The following is a 17333-nucleotide window of genomic DNA, read 5'->3' as shown; positions in this document are numbered from 1 at the left end:
CTGGAGTAATGTGGGTGGGGGCGGCTTGGGAAGAGTCTGAGCCTGGCCAAGGGAGCAGAGGGCTGGGACTGGCTGGGGGTTGGGAGGGGAGGAACGAAGCAGGAAGGCTGTCGTCCTAGTGAACTGGGTGATTCAGAGGTGTGTTCCCCTAATAGCGGAGCAGCTGGCGAGGGACGCAGTAAAAAGGAGCGAGGTGCAGGTGGGGCCCCGCTGCGCCGAAATGACTGAGGATGAGGTCAGACGTGGAGGGTGGGAATACAGAAACCGAGCTCTCCCGCCTGTCCCCACCGGCGCACGCTCCCCAGCTCTCCGTCTCTCAAATGATTTGAATGTGTTGGGGGAAGTGGCAGGCTGCGGTGAGAGCCGAGAAGAAAGGGGCTTCCTCTTGGAGGGAGGCGCTGGCCCTGCCATCCTTTTTTGGGAGTGTTCAAAGAATTTTGAACGCTGGAAAAGGAATCGTAGGCTTTACTGCATCACGGTTTAGAAACACATCCTATATTTGGCCGTAATGTAGGCTGCCCTTGTTTTGTGGTGTCTGAAGTGCTTGCTCCAAATGTTGCAAACGTGGGATTCAGAGTGCGAAGCAAATTGCAAGTTGTTCATTTCCCCCGGCATAGTAAGATACAAAGGCTTTTCCCTCCTATAAGACATTTGAAAAGAATTGAATGTAGTGTGCGTTTAATATTAAAACTGGCCCTGGGTGGCGAATGTATTTACTCTTGGAAATAGTTATCACAAAATATTAGGCCCTCTTACCGCAGCCTTTCTGCCTGGAATTACATTCTAAAACAGTACTTGTAGGGCTCTTAGTCACTCTATATAATAATGCATCTCATTGTCCTTATCTGGCAGAACGTTATCCTGACACCAGGGCCTGCTGGAATAGACAGAAACATGATTAAGTATAAGCAGTTGCTTTGTACCGTCTGTTCAGTTGTGAAGGCAAATAGATATCTGTTTAATATTAATTCACTTTCTGCATTCCCTGTAAAACTGAAGAAATGTGCAAAATCTATTTTGGACTTGGTTCTATACATTTCAGATGATTTAAAGAAACTAATATTTTTGGTTTGGAGGTATGTTTCACAGTCATAATGTTTGGCTATGAAGCATAATAGCAAACATTGGATCTGAGAAGTCGCGTAAATAAGTAGGGAAAAAAGTGAAATAAAACTGAGAATTGTGTTGTACCTTAGGTCTTGAAGTGCAGTGTTTTGTGGTGGAGGGTAGTCATGTGTACTGAGGATCGAACAAAGATTTGGTATAAACATCAGGAACACACATTTTTGACAAATATAGAACCTATCTTGTCCATATTTATTTTGATTATTTGTGAAAGTTACATTAAAGCCTGATGAATTTTAATAGATACATACCGATGAAACATCACTGCACACAATATTGAATTTTTCGTGATCCTTTGTTACTTTGCCTGCAGATTGTGTTAATCAGCATTTATGTTTGTTTATGTATAGTTTAGGATTAGATTCAGTGTCAGTGAATAGCATTTTTTTAAACACTGTTGGGTTTTTTTTATAAAAGTTTTATGTTTAACTTACTGTCACTTCTGGGATCCTCTCCAGCCGTGAGAAGGAGAGTCACTCTAATGCCTATGAGATGGAATGTTCAAAAGGATAAATATCAATTCTTAGTTATATAAGTGGGTATGTCGACGAGTCTCTTCTTTATGATGGCAAAATATTAATTTCTCATGTTGACTTGTCACAAACTGGTACTTTAGAAACATACTATTAGTTGGGCTGTTTTACCTTTGACCTCTTTTCCAGGGGTGGAGCAATAATAAATTTGAGAGCTGCTTGCATTTTCAAGGTACAAATCCATGTGATAAAACCTCTTAAGCTTGTTTTCCATTTATGACTTCTCTGTGTTATCGTCTCCTTGAATTATGAAAACTCTTTTCTGACACTTGAATGCCTTTTTAAACTTAAGATACCTTTTCTGTATTAAAACATAGAATTCTTCATGAATATTTCAGTATGACCTAGTACCTAGAATGTTAAGTAATAGAATCTCTCTGGGTTTTCTTTGCCCTAGTTCAGATCCTTTAAAGTGAGTGAACAAGATTCTGTACTCCTTTCTGAGCACTTTGTATTTCTAGAGTGCAGAATGGAACTTTTTTTGTTTTATAACAGCTTCATTGAGACATACCATACAGTTCACCCATTTAAAGTGTACAGTTCTGTGGTTTTTGGTATATTCACAGAGTTGTGCAGCTGTCACCACAATCAATTTTAGAACATTTTCATCACCCCCAAAAAGAAACCCCATACCCCTTAGAAGTCCTCCCTCACCAGTTCCTTCCCTCCCCAGCCCTGGGCAACCACTAATCTACTTTCTCTATGGATTTGCCTATTTTGGACGTTTCATGTAAATGGAATCACACAATATGTAGTCTTTTGTGTCTTGCCCTTATTTAGCATATTTTCAAGGTTTATGTATGTGGTAGTATTGTATAGTACTTCATTCTTTTTTTTAATGGTCAAATAATATTCCATTGTATGAATATGCCGTGTTTTGTTTATCCATTCATCAGTTGATGAACATTTGGGTGTTTTCCCTTTTTGGCTATTATAAATAATGCTGTGAACATATATTTTCATTTCTCCTGAGTATTTACCTAGGAATGTAATCGATGGGTTGTATGGTAACTCTGTATTTAACTATTGGAGGAACGGCCAGAATTCTCCAAAGCAGCTGCACCATTTTACAGTATTCACCAAGAGTATATGAAGGTTCTAAATTCTCCACATTCTTGCCAACACTTGTTACTCTCTGACTTTTTGATTCTAGCCATCTATGTTTTGCTCATGGCTAATGATGTTGAGCGTCTTTTCATGTGATTGGTGAGCATTTGTATATGTAATCTTTGGAGAAATGTCTATTCAAATGCCCGTTTTTTTAATGGGTTGTCTTTTTATTGGTGTTATAACAGTTCATGTATTCTAGATTCAAGTGCCTTATCAGCTGTATGATTTGCAAAAATTTTCTTGCATTCTGACATGTCTTTCATTTTCTTGATGGTGTCCCTTTTTAGAAACAAACATTTTAAATTTTTATGATGTCCAATTTATGCATAGTGGAGTCTTACTAGTTAGAAATTAGACCTTAAACGACACCCTCATCAATATTTTGGTTATGTAAATTTAAACCCAAAAATGTGAAAGGACTGGGGAAAGGTTTGAATTAATTTATTTTAAGATATGCCATAGATCAAAAAGGATTCATCAGGGAACATGCCATTCACCTGTTTAAATCCTCTGGCGACCTCACCTTTACCCACAGAATAAAGTTCAGACTTCTTAATGAGGTGTGGAGTAAGGTGGGCGCTGATTTCAGCCTGCTTTATGTCTCACTATTCCCTTTCCCATGTCTTCATCTCCAGTGTCACTCCCTGAAACATCCTAGCTTTCAAATCTTGTGATGAACTTATTACTTCATCCCCTTTCTACTTCTAGAATGCCACTTGTCCTTTGCTACATGGATCATGAGGTTTTTCCTCCATGAAAACTTCCTCATCTCACAGGCAGACATTCGTCCCTGCCCTCATGTATTGTACATTCATCAGGACTGTTTGCTACAAAGAACTGGACCTGAATTTGAGCTTATAGTCTGAAAGGTGCCTTTCCATACGAGGCAGAATGCAATAGAGCAATTCACACAGAAGGCAGACTGAGATTCTCTTGTTCACGGCTTGGTCATTAGTGCCTACTGGATATTTGCTGAATGATTATTTATTGAAGTTAACTGGAAAGATCCTGAGGTCAGTGGGTTTCTCTGATTATCATGAATGTCTTTATTGCCTATATTAAAATAACATGAACGGGGTAACTCCCTTTTGCCTTTGTGGCATCCAGCTCTTACCAAAAAGTGCTCAGATGTAAAACTGAGTGTTTAAAACATTTCCCCAAGGGCAGAACATTCTTGTCCAGGTTCTTTCCCCATGATGAACATTAATGACTGGCACACAGTCTTCTCAGTAGGGTAGATGGCCAGCGAATACGATTTAGTCACACCAAATGCATACAGGCCAACCCTGATAGTATTTGGTCAGTCAGTACTGTAACTGCCCCATCACACTCATGAGAATGGTTGTAAATTGGATTTTAAGGGTGTGTACTTTCTTTTCATTCTTCTTCTTCTTCTTCTTTTTTTTTTTTTTAATGTTTTGTAGAGATGGGGTCTCACTATGTTACACAGGCTGGTCTTGAACTCCTGAGGTCAAGCAAGCCTCCTACCTTAGCCTCTGAAAGTGCTGGGATTATAGACGTGATACACCATGCCCAGCCTCTTCATTCTTTCGTTCATGCTCTCCTCTGTTGGGGTGTCTGACTCAAATTAGTGTTCTTTAGTTATATTTTATGTTCTTCTGTTCATTTTAAAAATACTTTAATTAAAAATATTTCATGCTGGGCGCGGTGGCTCACGCCTGTAATCCCAGCACTTTGGGAGGCTGAGGTGGACAGATCACGAGGTCAGGGGTTTGAGATCAGCCTGGCCAACATGGCTAACCTGTCTCTACTGAAAATACAAAAATTAGCCAAGTGTGGTGGCACGCACCTGTAGTCCCAGCTACTCAGGAGGCTGAGACAGGAGAATCGCTTGAAACCTGGGAGGCAGAGGCTGCAGTGAGCCTAGGCTGCGCCATTGCACTCCAGCCTGGGCGACAGAGTTGCGCTCCAGCCTGAGTGACAGAGCAAGATTCTGTCTCAAAAAAAAAAAAAAAATTCACTTAGTACCTTTCTGAGAGTTAGGAGAAACCAGTTCGCCATTTCAGGATACCTTTTCTTTTTTTGTGTTCATTAAAGCTTGAATTGTGGCAAGGAAGTACAGAAGAAAAAGAAAAATGTCAACTTTTTTGTCTAATTAGGGACAGTGAGCTATGGGTACCTTCTGTAGTTCTCGTTCTAAGAGAGTTTTGTATTTAGGGGAACTGAGGCCGTGAGGGTGCAGGCCTTTAGGGCCAGATTGAGCTGGGCTTCACTATTGGCTCTGCTTCTTGCTAGCTGTGACTTTGCCAGTTCCCTCACCTCCCTGAGCTTTGCTTTCCTCGTCTGTAGTGTGGAGATGTAAAAGGTTTACCTTGCAGGGTCATTGGCAAGATTAAGCAAGGAAAATTGTATGAAGTCCCTAATACAGAATAGGTACTGAATACATTCCTGTTCCCTCTCTTCACTCTTAAATATCTGTTAATGAATGGAACTGCAGAGAAGCAAGTAGAGTAAGTTTAATACATTTTACATCTGACATTAAACTATTAAGGGTATGGATTCCCACTCCTACCTGAGGATTTTAGACTTTGAATCAAAGTTGAGTCACTGAAGAGGGCAAAAAATGTCTAATTTTAGGATGGGAAGGCGGTCTTAAAAACACCTTCAGTGTTTTTACATCTGTCTGAATTGGAAATGTCTATTCAGACAGTCTTCTCTATTCAGGTCTGTGTATTCAGTCTATCTGTCTGCCTGTCTATCTGTCCATTTTAAGGAAAGTTCCTGGCAAAAGATGGGTTTTTTTTAGGATTTGAAGGAGATTGCACTGCAGTGCTTGAATTACTCTTCTGGTTACAGTGTGGTAAAGTGTAACATTCTGTGTGGGAAAAGAGCCTCTGTAGTTTTATGGGATGTTAAATTAGGCCTGTCATTTAGATCTTACATTAATAACAAAAACACAGTTCCTCCCATTTGCTGCAGTAATGAGTAATTAATATAATGCAAAGGTCAGAGTGAGAGAGACTGAAATATAAATGGAAGTAGGAAGGCCTATAACATTGTATGTGGAAGGCAGTTATATTTTTTCTCCTTTGGTCAGGCAATGATCTACATTTCCTTTTTAAAATGTGTGAATAATGGATTATGTTTGGCACCAGTATCTCACCATCTTTTAAAGGATATATTATTTTAGGGAAATTTGGGAGATTATTGCTCAGGTACAGAGGTCCTCATTCTTGACTGCCCTGTGATGATCATCTGTGGACCTTTATGAATCCAGCTGCCTGGGTGTGAGTTCCCTGGTGACTCTGAATCACAGCCAGAGCAGGAAGCACTGTGGGCTGGTCTATTCCTCATTTTCCAGATGAGTGGACTTTGGTGGCAGGAGCCCAAGATCAGGAACTTAACTGCCCCTTCCTTTCTCCCCCTACCCCACCTCCACCTCATTCCATGTGTAGTATGAATTAATTTTTATAGTCAGTCATGTGGGTTTATAGTATAGTGTGGATTTTTTATTTAACAATGTGAACCTGACATGGCTTTCCGTTTTTAGTCTTTGACCCAGGGCAACAGTTCCATTCTCTTAACCTTTCGCCATGGTCTTTTGCCAGATCTGCAAACCGAGCCTATTCGCAGGGTTTTCTTCGGTTAATCACTACAGTTGGTAGCTCGTACCTGTGTTGTTGTTGCTTTTTCCCACATATTCACGTTGTGCATGTATTAAACTATGAAGTGTGGTCCAGGTTTTTAGGAGGATTTTTAGATGTATTTTTAGGAAACTTGAAAATACATGATATCTCTTGGATAAACCTTTGGTAAACTTGATTCCTATTTTTAATGTAAAGCTCCTTGACAGTATTTTATTGATCTTTTTAAATTTCCTCAATCTTATAATCTGAGCACTAGTAAGCAGTGGTTTCAAAGATTTGTCTTGTATTTGGAAGACCGATTATTATTGCAAAAGTGCCCTTGCATTGCATCTTGCCGGAAAAATTGGCATTAGTAAGCCGTCTGTATTTGAAAACACCAAGTTTAGATAGGAACAACACAGGCCCAGTACTGGAACTGTTAATATACAGATTGTAACAGACATAATGAAAACCACTTAGGATTAGCAAAAGTTGATTATTGTTTCACAATGTGGTCCTTCTGTCTTTGGGAAACCAAGATAGACTGCAAGTCTGGTCACATGGTGGTTTGGTGTAAGAGTCTTCCTTACTCCATTGTGAACTGGGTGTGTGTCCCCATGTCTCAATAACTGCTGAGGCCTTCATTCTAGATGAACAAAGCTGTAGATTTTTCATGAGAGACCATAGTAGACACACATGGGAAAGGAAGTGTTAGGAGAGTGAAGCCGTCAGGGTGTATTTAACACTCTTGACATCATAGGGGTGTGTGACAAAATTCACAAGCTCCTCTTCCTTACGACAAATGTTTAATCACCATTATTTGCTTACTTCACAGGAAAGATACTTAAATTCCTTTTCGTAATGGTCAAGCATTCTTTCCTAGTTAAAGATTCTAATTCCTTTCATTCTTAGGAACTTAAAGAATTGACTGATTTATTAATATAAAAACTCAAATGCGGCTAGCGTGGGGACTGAGGAACACATGTGAACGTGCGCTGTCATCTCTGTTAAGCAGAGGGATTTATTAGGAAACTAGTCCCTTTAGAAGCTAGATGGTAAATTAATTTTGTGGTTAGTAGTATCTTTAGCTTAACATTGTCATCCTAGTTTTCCTTGGCAAGCAAGAGAGAGGCTGGAGCCAATGAGGACTGGCCACAGTTCTTTGGGGGTGTTATTTAATAAGATGCACGTTGTCTGTTTTAGAAATAGAGTAACTGTCCTTTAGGCTCTCTCTTCTGTGGGCCACTGTTGCTTTACAGTGCTACCACAGGAAAAGGTAAGTTGGAAGTCTTATTTTTCTCCCTAAGACTGCTGGTTTGATCTTTTTATGCATTATGACAATGTCTTGAGTGCAGTGGACTGAATTACTTTATCAAGTGGAACAAATAACATATCATACCTTCAAAGGATGGTTATGAACCGTGTATTTCTCTGAAAGTGAATGAGCAAGAACCCAGATGAAATTTCTGTTTTGGAGGCAGACAGTGTGTACATTTGGTCTCCAATTCAAGAGTGAGTTGTGTTCCAGAGTCTAACTCAGTTATTTGTAACTCAGATCTACTAGTAGTAGTTTCTATCTATTGTTTTGATTCAGCATTGTAAGTGGTGGGTACGTTCCCAGGCTAGACTGAAGGAATCTGTTGAATTCACAGCAGTTTTTGAAATTGTTTATGGTGATAGTGAAATTCTGGATCTTGGGAGCTGGTTGGTAGTCATGTGAAAGAGAAGAAAGAACTCATGCCGCATGCCCCAAGAGCCTCCCTGTGCAGGCTGTGTGGTTGGTGTCCAGAGGCCTCATGCCACTGCAGCCCTCCAGGTCTGTGCTGGCCCTCCTTGTTCTTCATCCTCCTTCATCTCTCTCTTAATTTGAAGCTTCTACTCCCCGGTTAAGCTCACTTCCTTTAAATCATGGTAGCAAAGCACATGGTTCAAATTCATTTCCCTACTAGACTACCGCTGTTATTCAGGATTGGGATGACTACAGGCTTTATTCATGTCATTTCACTCATGTTCTTTAACCCTTTTAGAGGTGTACAATGTTAATATTTTTAAAGAGGAGGTTCCTTACTGATAAACAGATTGTCTCTTTGGAATATTTGCGTTCAGTCATTGCAGCAAGGTTTCAAGGGGAAAGTTGAGCAGAGGCATGTGAAGTCAGGCAGAGCCCATGTAAGGAGGCTAGTCCTGATACCTGGAATCAGGAAGAAACCATGCCTGCTTTAGAAAGGTTCTTCCTGTTACTCCAAAACAGTGACTCTGCTAAATTTTTTTTCAAAATACTTATGAACCTTTTTTTTTCCTTTTCCGTTTGGGAACTTCACAGTTTGAAAGGGTCTTAGGTTTTGGCAAAGTGGCTTGGTTTCTGTGACCTTTGGGAAGTTGATCAGGGCATGGTAGTGATTGTAAATTTCATGTCTATTTTTCTATTCTTTTATAAACTTACCAAAAAGCCACTTTTTTCATCAAACAGTGGGAAATTATTGACCTCTCCATTCTGTTAGTGCCTCTGTGAAGGGTTTGAACTACCTGGTTTCAAAGAACTCTTCTCATTCAAACATTTTATGCAAAATATATTAGGGACTTGATTTTTCTGGTGTCATTTTAAAAATTCATATTCACAAAGTCTGTTATGGCAAGCTTAGTGTTTTGATTTACTTCTAAATTATGTAAGTGTTTAAAAAATACATTACAAGCCTCCTCCAGCCCTTAAGCACATGACTCTTTGATGGTGAATTCTGCAGTGTAGGCTGTGAGCTCTGTGGGAATTCAGGAGACAGGCGTTGGAGAGTCAGTGTTTGTGGACACTGGGAGTGAGATCCTGCCTGAGGATGTGCCTAATAGTACTGGGCTGACTCAGAACTGGTGTAATTAGGGAAGAGTAGTGTAAGATGGGTAGATGAGATGGCCCTGATTGTGGAAAGTGATGATAATAGGTTATGCATTTATACAATATGTTAGAGTAAAATGTAACTATGGTTTGGTTATGGAGTTATAAAGGTAGATGAAAGTGTAGTTTGTGGGTACCACTAGTGTTAGTGATTTCTATGCTAATACTAATTACATTTGGGATTGAATGACTAGAAATTGAGTATAGAATTATTTTCTAGTTTGTGAAAGTGAACACCTTATAATACTGCTATATTCCACGTTCCTTAAAGATAGAGGATATCTTACACATTTTGGTGCCTCCATTTCCTAGCATATTGCCTGCTGCATAGTAGCCACTCAATAAATGTTAATTGAGTAATTTAATTTCAACTTTGCATGATACACTTGTGATATTGTCAGTCTTTCCATTTTCCTAGAAGATGAAAGGAATAAAGATGTTTTCTATAGCCTAGGACTACTAATTATAAATATTTGCCAGGTACGGTGGCTCATACCTGTAATCCCAGCACTTTGGGAGACCGAGGCGGGTGGATCACCTGAGGTCAGGATGTCGAGACCAAACTGGCTAACATGGTGAAACCCTGTCTCTACTAAAAATACAAGAAATTAGCTGGGCGTGGTGGCGGGTGCCTGTATTCCCAGCTACTCGGGAGGCTGAAGCAGGAAAATGGCATGAACCTGGGAGACGGAGCTTGCAGTGAGCTGGGATTGCACCATTGCACTGCAGCCTGGGCAGTCCAGCCGGGGTGACAAAGCGAGACTGCATCTCAAAAAAAAAAAAAAAGTCTTATTATGTTATTGTAAGCTAACTTCATAATTTTCATTGTAAATAAATATGTTAGCAAGATGTTTATATGTGTAAATTTACACACACACAGACATGTATACACATTCCTTTATTGAAACATGGTTTATTTGTAAAGCAAATTTTGGGGTTTTGATTATTTAAGCATATATTCTGATAAAAAGCAGGATAACACAACATTTTGGTACTCATTGAAAATTTACTTAATTGATTTCTTGAATAAATTAAAAATATTGGCAGCATGGGTTTCTTATGGCTGTATTTTGTAGCTCTGGTTAGCAAGTTTGTGTGTGCGTGTGTGTGTGTCTGTATGAGTGTTTGAGACAGGGTCTTGCTCTGTCACCCAGGCTGGAGTGCAGTGGTGTGAGTGAAGCTCAGTGCAGCCTCATCCTCCCAGGCTCAAGTGATCCTCCTCTCGAGTAGCTAGGATTACAGGCATACGCCACTGTGCCTGGCTAATGTTTTAGTATTTTTGTAGAGATAGGGTCTCACTGTGTTCCTCAGCTGAAGTGATCCTCTCGCCTCAGCCTCCCAAAGTGCTGGGATTACAGGCGTGAGCCACTGTGCCCGGCCTGGTTAGCAAGTTTGACTTTAGAGTCAATAAAGTAACATCCCAACGGAAGCATACTTTCATTTAAGAATGAAGATAGATATGGGAAGAACCATAATTTCTGTTAAGGGGATTTAAAGTTAAAGTAGCCATTGAAAAAGCTGTTTTCCTTCACTATCTTTCTTGAGTTTCTTGAGTTTCTCATCCTTTAATGCGCTATTGTCATTGCCTTATGTTCTCCCTGGAGGAGGAGGAGAAGGAGGAGGAGGAGGAGGAGGTTTGTCTGCAGTGGACCTCTAGGTGTTCCCCGCCCAGCACCAGAGAAACCATAGAGCAGGCCCTAGGGCATTTGAGTGACTCCTGGAGCCCCAAGGATTTAATGTATTTGAGAATTCATTTGACTTGAGAATTTGACAAGAACCGAGTAAGTTAAGATAGGGTGAATTGTGCACCACTTCAACTGTTAAAATGATCTCGTCGCTTAGGAGTTCATTTATACATATTAAAGTTTGAAAAACTGTAGACTTTTGTTTTTGTTGTATTCACGATAAGTCGTCACAAAAAATGAATTATTTTGTAATTGCATTTGTGTGTGTGTGTGTGTTATTTCTGGCAGTTTTTAGAGAGTACCATAAACCATAAATGTAGTTGTTTAAAAACGTATTAGGGATAGGAAGCCCCTGGATCTTTTTGCTGGCCTTCTACTTAAAATTATTTTAAAATTATTGTCCTACTTTCATTTGAGGAATAGATAATTTGTCTTTGGTTACTATTATGATGTCCAATTAATTTAACATAGAGAATTAAAGATTATAATTTTCAAGTCTTGATACATTTTGGAAGGAAAATGGGTTTGGGAGAGTTAGGGCTGCAGTTTTACCAGCTACGGCTAATAAAAGCTTCTGATAGTATTCACTCTTAGAATATTTAGCCCAAATGTTTCCTTCTGGAAGTGGGCTGTGTTTATTTGTCTTCACTTCCCTAGAGATATTTTCATTTTATTGGTGAAATTGAATGTGTGGAGTTTTCTTCCTGAAGAGCCTGAGACCTTCTTCTAAAGGTATTGAATGGTGCTAAAGTATTTATTTGGTAGTAACTACATTGTCTCCAGTGAGTTAAATTCTTACAGTTTCTTGTACTCTATTGTAGATACTGATATTGAGTGTTTTGGGTTTTTTTTCTTCCCTTTAGAAGATGCATATGCTGATAAGTATTTTTAATTTTAACAAAAGGGATCAGGCAGACAAAATTATTTTTCCTAAGGTGTAGTAAGATTGCAAGCACTATACTTTCCTATTTCTATAGGATGTCTGAAAATTCCGGAAACATAGGGAGATTTTTATTTTAAACAGTGTTAGTTTTCATTTTCTTTTCTTTTCTTTTTTTTTTTTTGTTTTTTGAGGTGGAGTCTCGCTTTGTCGCCCAGGCTGGAGTACAGTGGCACAATCTCTGCTCACTGCGACCTCTGCCTCCCGGATTCAAGCGATTCTCCTGCCTCAGCCTCCCGAGTAGCTGGGACTACAGGCACCCACCACCATGCCCGGCTAATTTTTTATATTTTTAGTAGAGACAGGGTTTTAAAGTGTTAGCCAGGATGGTCTCGATCTCCTGACCTCGTGATCCGCCCGTCTCAGCCTCCCAAAGTGCTGGGATTACAGGCTTGAGCCACCATGCCCGGCCTAATTTTCATTTTCAAGTAGCATGCTCAATATGTTTTTCTTCAAGCTCCACACACTTTTGTGAGCAAAAGTATGTAATTTTAAAGCCATGGATCCAATTATTAATGTGAAAAGGTAATTACATTTTAAAAAATAAATTTTAAAGTATTTTTCCCATGGTTTTACTCTTTTCAGATACTTTACTTGTCAACAGAAGGCTCTTTGAAGCTACTACTAAGAGGTAGTAACGAAGTCTTTCTCCACACCAAAGAGAAGGTGGAAAGGCACTCCAACCATTTGGTTGCATGAATCAAATTAGGCATCACTGTTGATGCACCCTTCATATCTAAAACAGTTTTAAATTCAGTTGACTTCAAGTCTTTTGACTCCATCTTCTCTGTTTCTGCTGGAACTGTGACTTGTGGCCTGGACAAGTGCAGTGACTTCCTAACTAGCTTCCCTGAATCCTCTCAGATGCTCCCACCTGCAGATCCATTCTCCAGCTTCATTCAACGTGAGCTTTTAAAATGCAAATCTAATTATGTCACATACTCATACTTAAAAAATTTCCTGTGGCTCCCAAGACTGCAAGTAAAGATAAAATCCTTAACATGGCCTAGAAAGCCCTCTGTGATCCGGGTTCTGCTGATCTTCCAGCCTCTTCTACCCTTTGTCTCTGGGCTCCAGTCCCTGCGGGCTAAGTAGTCCAGATTCTGACAAGTGCTTGCTTTTGATACAGACTCTTGATATTTTGTTGTTCCTCCCAGCTGGGACTCACTTTTCTTCTCACTGCCCAGTTGACTTCTCGTTCTTTGATTTCAGCTTAAGTGTCGCTTCTCTGACTGGTTGTGTTCCCCTGATTATTGACTCAGTTACCTTGTGTTCTTCTGCATTCCAGCACTTGCCACAGCAGCATGCTAATGTTTGCATGAATATCTGATTGTGGTGTGTCTCCTGCAGTGGACTGTAAGCTCCATGAGAGCAGGGGCCAGGCTGCTTGCTCATAGTTATGTCTCTCATGTCTAGTATGGTGCTAGGTGCTTGGTCAAAGCCCAGTGAATAGTTGTTGAATAAAAGAATGACTGGGATTAAGGACCTATTCAACATTCATAGTTGAGTATATGTGTAATATGTATAACCCTGTGGATGTTAGTAAGTAATTTACTAACTGGTTTGCAGTGAGTTGTGTCTTTTTTACTGGGTGGATGTGGACTGTATCCCAGTAGACTCTGATAGGACCCTAGAAATCATTTATTTTAGTTCTTCCATTTTGTAGATGAAGAAACAAACAACCTGAGGACCAAAATGATCTAGCTGGGTCGGTGACTATGTCAAGATAAATTTGTGTCTGACATCCAAGTCAGAGATTTTCCTACTCTCCTTTAATGTTCCTTTGAAACACTGTCAGGAGTACATATTCATTTAATTCATTTAATCTCTGCTTGCCCAAGGTATGGGTTAAAAAGGGAAGGCTGAAATTCTTCAGGTGAAGGTGATTATTTTGTTTTTTGACACTGCTAGTTTTGCCTGTGACTAGCCTTATGAAGTTTTTAATAAAAATATCCCCCATCCCTTTTTAGGATATGAGCATCCAGTAATTTCATTTCCTGGTATAACAATATTGCCAAAGAATTAATAAAATTTTATTGTCTACTCCATATGACTAAGTAGTGAAAAACAGACTTAACAAGTTTGAACAGTCATACACAGTGTGTTTTTTACCAGTTGTTGATAAGAAAAGTAGGTCATCAATATAGAAAGAATGTTTAGAAACATATTCAAGGATTAATTTTTTTTTTTTTTTGAGGCAGAATCTCGTTCTCTCACCAAGCTGGAGTGCAGTGGCGATCTTGGCTCACTGCGAATTCCAACTCCCAGGTTCAAGCGATTCTCCTGCCTCAGCCTCCTGAGTAGCTGGGATTATAGGCGCGTGCCACCACGCCTGGATAATTTTTGCATTTTTAGTAGAGACGGGGTTTCACCGTGTTGGCCAGGATGGTCTCGATCTCCTGGGCTTGTGATCCGCCCACCTCGGCCTCCCAAAGTGCTGGGATTACAGGTGTGAGCCACCCCACCCGGCTTCAAGGATTAATTTTTAAGTGAGATTGCTAGGTCACTCATGTCTATAAAAGTTCTGCAGTTGGTTTAAGACCTCTTGGGATTAATTTGGCTCTTTGAGTTGTGTTCTGCTCTTTGAAGAGAGACACAGAATTCAGCTTCTGAGTCTGGTCTCCTGTGGTGCACTTTAGGGAGATGGCTGCTGCCTCAGGCAATTTTATGTGGTTCCACAGCGTGTCCCGCACTGTGTCCCCGGTGGGCAGGTAGCGCCTGCCTTTGTCTTCCCAAGGGAGGTTTCTTCAGCAATGCTTTTTCAAAGCTCCAGGGACCAAAAGAGGTGGTTGTGTTTATAAAGATGCTGGTGATAAGCAGAAAATTGGGAGATGTGGAGGATTGTAAACATGTCATCCTTGCACATTATCTCTGTAATAGAAATATATATTTCTGTCATTGAAGAGCTAGAGATGATTTTGAAGTCCTTATATTTTCTCACATTTTAGTAACTGCAAAATTTCTGTAGTGTCATTCCTATATTTTAAGTGAGTTACAGGCCTCATTATGGCATCTTTTAGTTCATAAAAGATAAAAGGGTCTCTCTTTAATAAGGTGTGAGATAATTATAACATTTATTTATTTATTTATTTTAAGAGACATGGTCTCGCTTTGTCTTCTGGGTTCGAGTTCAGTGGTGCAGTAATAGCTCAGTGCAGCCTCAAACTCCTGGGCTCAAGGGATCCTCCTGCCTCAACCTCCCAAACTGCTGGGATTACTGGCATGAGCCACCACACTCAGTCCAATTTTAGGAATTTTATCTTTTGTCTTCAGGTTTGTTATGTGTTGCTGTTTTGCTGCTCATTTTACTTCTTGTCAGACTTGATTTTCAGCAGTCATTTTCACAGTGTCACATTCCGCTCTGCAATGCACTCACTGACTTTCTGCTTCTCATTGCCGGTGAGTGCTTACGTTTGACGTTATGTGTTCCCCAACCTCTCTTTGTAAGAAGTTCCTAAAATAAGTATAGATTATAAAATGTAAATATAGGAATGCTCATCTTTGAAAACTTTAGAAAGTATGATACCTCTTTATTATACCTCACCTTTTTTTTTTTTTTTGAGATGGAGTCTGGCTCTGTCCTCCAGGCTGGAGTGCTGTGGCCGGATCTCAGCTCACTGCAAGCTCCGCCTCCCGGGTTTACGCCATTCTCCTGCCTCAGCCTCCCAAGTAGCCGGGACTACAGGCGCCCGCCACCTCGCCCGGCTAATTTTTTGCATTTTTTTAGTAGAGACGGGGTTTCACTGTGTTAGCCAGGATGGTCTCGATCTCCTGACCTCGTGATCCGCCTGTCTCGGCCTCCCAAAGTGCTGGGATTACAGGCTTGAGCCACTGCGCCCGGCTATACCTCACCTTTTATTTTTATTTTTATTTTTTTTTTGGGTCTCACTCTGTCACCTAGGCTGGAGTGCGGTGTCGTGATCTCGGCTCGCTGCAATCTCTGCCTCCCAGGCTCAAGCGATCCTCCTGCCCTCAGCCTCCTGAGTAGCTGGGACCACAGGCATATACCACCATGCCCAGCTAATTTTTTGTATTTTTGGTAGAGACGAGATTTTGCCACGTTGCCCAGGCTGGTCTCCAACTCCTGAGCTCAGCCTCCCAAAGTGCTGGAAATACAGGTGTGAACCACCGCACCTGTAATGTCTCACCTTTTAGATATTATCCTCGGAGTGTGTGTATGTGTGTGTTTCTAGTGTTTTATGCGTGCTCTTTCAGGTTGTTCCTTTTTTTTTTTTTGAGACTGAGTCTCGCTCTGTTGCCAGGCTGGAGGAGTGCAGTGGCGCGATCTTGGCTCACTGCAACATCCACCTCCTGGGTTCAAGTGATTCTCCTGCCTCAGCCTCCCGAGTAGTTGGGACTACAGTTGTGTGCCACCACACCATGCTAATTTTTGTGTTTTTAGTAGAGATGGGGTTTCACTATGTTAGCCAGGATGGTCTCAATCTCTTGATTTCGTGATCTGCCCACATTGGCCTCCCAAAGTGCTGGGATTACAGGTGTGAGCCACCATGCCCAGCCCAGGTTGTTCTTTTCTTGGACAACTGAGCACATAGTCCTCTGGCTAAACTAAGGATTTTCAGTGAGAAGCAAGATTTGCTTCCTTGGTCATAACAGATGCCCTCTGTTGTTTGTCTCAGTACATTTGAATGCCTACAGCTGGTTTCTGTATTTTGATTTTTCCATTTTTACTCATGTTTATAAAGTGTACGCAAAGTACAGTTTCATATTTAAGTGTTACACAAACTGGCCAGCTGGACTGGGGGCTGTCTAAGCAGCACCCGCAGGATAAAGCTCTAAGTCCCATTGTTGGCTGATGTGGAGAAACTCAATTGTGTATATGATTTGGGATTGACAGTTGGAAAAGTATGACAGTTCATGGGCCGAAAAGTTGGAATTGCCCTGTACTTTGTAGTTTGAGGTCTCTGCTTCTTTCTCAGAAGTTCTTTATCTTTGGAGGAGTTATACATCTCTAGGCTGAAACGTGATGAGCCTGGAATTGATGAGCTTCAGAACCCTCTCCAGTCCTACCTCTGAGGCCGGAGCCTGGAGGCTTCTTGGTAGATCTTATTTGCATTTTCTCTTTATTCTTAGAAACTTTAAAAACTAAAGGATATTGAGTTATTGAATTGAAACAAAATGCACTTTTACTGGTATGCCTCATTCTTGGCATCTTACCTGTTACCTGGATTAGTAATGATGGGATGAAACTATTTGGAAGGCTATAATGCATGTGAATTTTTTTCCCTTAATTTTTACCATTCCTGGTGTCATGATCAATTGAACCAACATCAAGGCTATTCATACTTGCAGTCAGTCGGTCATGCTAAGTGGTCAGTAGTTTTTCTAGAAAAAACATTTTTTTCGCCGGGCGTGGTGGCTCAAGCCTGTAATCCCAGCACTTTGGGAGGCCGAGGCGGGCGAATCACGAAGTCAGGAGATCGAGACCATCCTGGCTAACCCGGTGAA

At 40.6% G+C, this 17333-nt stretch overlaps 1 protein-coding gene across 2 annotated transcripts in view; it reads left to right on the top strand.

Moving 5' to 3' along the window:
- The window catches only part of CORO1C (coronin, actin binding protein, 1C), an 85059-nt gene that overhangs the window by 747 nt on the left and 66979 nt on the right, over positions 1 to 17333 (top strand). Inside the window, exon 2 of one of the 2 annotated variants that reach the window (XM_011935895.1) lies at positions 542 to 616. The gene's annotated coding sequence lies outside the window, so the exon portion shown is untranslated. Of the gene's footprint in view, positions 139 to 541; positions 617 to 17333 lie in introns of both variants that reach the window. The other variant, XM_011935888.1, reaches the window with a different exon arrangement.

Source organism: Colobus angolensis, unplaced genomic scaffold, assembly GCF_000951035.1.
Source record: "Colobus angolensis palliatus isolate OR3802 unplaced genomic scaffold, Cang.pa_1.0 Scaffold10, whole genome shotgun sequence".
Lineage (NCBI taxonomy): Eukaryota > Metazoa > Chordata > Mammalia > Primates > Cercopithecidae > Colobus > Colobus angolensis.
Note: the sequence above shows the minus strand (reverse complement) of the source record. Positions and strands in the feature narration are given on the sequence as shown.